Here is a 2,351-nt window from a genome sequence, read left to right on the forward strand (position 1 = left end):
AAATTAAAAATACAACATGAAAAGTTATCCATTTCATAAAGTCTTTATAATATGACATTAGATGGAAAATATTTTTTTTATTCATCCCATAGGGGAAATTTGTCTCTAGGGTCTATTCCAAGGGAAGACTGGAATAACACATGCGTCAGCCGCAGTGCAGCACCGCTAATATAACTAGGGTGAGGTGACTTGCTGTGGCCACACAGCGTAGCGGCGACAAGATATGTGTCATTCAATCTTATCTGAAATGTAAATAGATTTATATTGCTTGTTTCTCTCTTATCATCATATTATGATACACCATACTATCACAAACTATTATCACTTGAACCATGTAGATTACGACTAAACGATTCCCAGGGAATAATGTGGTTGCGGAAAAAGAAAACTAGAACTAAACATAAACAATTCATCCTGAATATCATCTTTAAAAAATCTTGAGCTTTTATATGGCGCAATATCACTAAACGTGCTCAAAGCACTTTACAAAGTGTCCCTGACCAACAGCAACACGTAACAAGTAGGACGAGACATGACGCCTGTTAGGCGATATTACATTTTTCCCCGGACATAGACAACGCTGTTAATGGCCAGTTACTCGTTTTACACCTGCATACGGTGTGAGAATGTGACTAAAGAGACTTTTACAAGGACTCAACTATGCGACGAGCGAGGTTAGAACCCATGACCTTCCGATCCGAAAGCGAATGTCTTACCACAAGACCACATTGTCGCAGAAGATATTTTGGAACTTTTAATGTTAATTGTTTCCTTGATATTGATGCTGTGTAATTATGTAAAATACTCATAAGATATTCCCCGAGAACCCTATCGTTATCAAGTACGACTGTTTACAACGGACTCGGCCCAGATTAAAGAGCTGTTATGCCTGTATCAACATGATCTCTCTGATGACGATTACATTTGTTTACAGTTATTGCATCACAGAAAGATATTATGGGATATCAAGAGATATACACAACAAATACATTTTGACAGATATCCATATCGATATAATCGAGTGATTCGATTTTTTACCTTGTGAATTACTTTTTTTTTAATGGAAACAAAAACTATTTTTAGCCAGTCAAGGGCCCTTTGCTGACGAGAGCGAGGCGTCCTATAAACATTTAAGGTTATACATAGTTTTGTGTGTTAGTCCGTTATACTTCCGATGGCAATGTTGTGAGCTTCTTAGCAAAGCGCATACTATCTAATAGAATTGTACGGAAACCGGGAACCTGATTGATTTGGAGAAGGAAAATTGTTGGAAAGAAAAATAAACAAATTCGCAAGTCTTTGTTCGTAACAATGCAAGAGAAAGAAGAGAGAAAAATACAAAGACCCCCCCCCCCCCCAAAAAAAAAAAACAAAAACAAAACAACAACAACAAAAAACAAAAAACAAAAAACAAAATAACAGACATCCCAAACAATCCGCAGGCTGATTTTTTGGGATATTTTTTCTTGTGTTTTGTTCTCTCCGCTTTGTTTGATAATGTTTTATACACATATTTTCATATATTTATCTTATACCAGTGTCTGCTCCTTAATCTATCACGTCTGTTTGTTCGTAGCCCAGTGGAATAATTTGTGCTCCATTTGTGTCAAACGCCGTCCCGATAGATCAGTTGGTAGAACACTCGCTTCACACGCAAGGAGACCAAGATCGATCCAGGGTACAGTCAAGATTTTTTTTTCAGATCCGCTTGTCTACCCAGCAGTGAATATTATGTAGCAGGAACTGTTATATCTGACTAGCGTCCTGTCCAAAGGGTAGCAAGCAATTGCTATTGTCCGTTTCACGCTATAGAGCCCGGGATAAACTATGGCTCCATGGGTCTAATGGCTCCGAAGGACTACTTACAACTTTGTCGGATTTAAGTTGACGCCAATAAATGAATTTCAAATTAAAATAAATGAAAATAAATATAATAAAATTCCCTTTATTTATCCAACAGGGACAGGAATAACCAAGGCGTCAGCCGCAGTACAGCGCCGGAAATTGAGCTAGGGCGAAGTGACTTACTCAAGGCCACACAGTGCAGCGGCGGGAATCGAACTAGGTACTTTTCTGGTACGAAGCAAAGACTGTACCGCTGATGCACGCATGTAGTGTGTATGTTTTGCATTTATGCATGTTTAATTAAGTGAAAAAGCAATATATTTATTCTACTCTATTAAATATTATATCAACATATTGTTGTATTTTATGTTTGATCATGGATTCAATTTTCAGCTTCCAAATCGCTCCGACCGAATGACCCTTGAGAGGATGGATCGCATGCGTATCGCAACACCCGCAAGAAAACCCGTGTGTCAAATTTATGAACTGATATTTTAAGTCTGATA

Source organism: Berghia stephanieae, chromosome 5 (assembly GCF_034508935.2).
Source record: "Berghia stephanieae isolate SIO BIC M18660-M18661 chromosome 5, UCSD_Bste_1.3, whole genome shotgun sequence".
Classification (NCBI taxonomy): domain Eukaryota; kingdom Metazoa; phylum Mollusca; class Gastropoda; order Nudibranchia; family Aeolidiidae; genus Berghia; species Berghia stephanieae.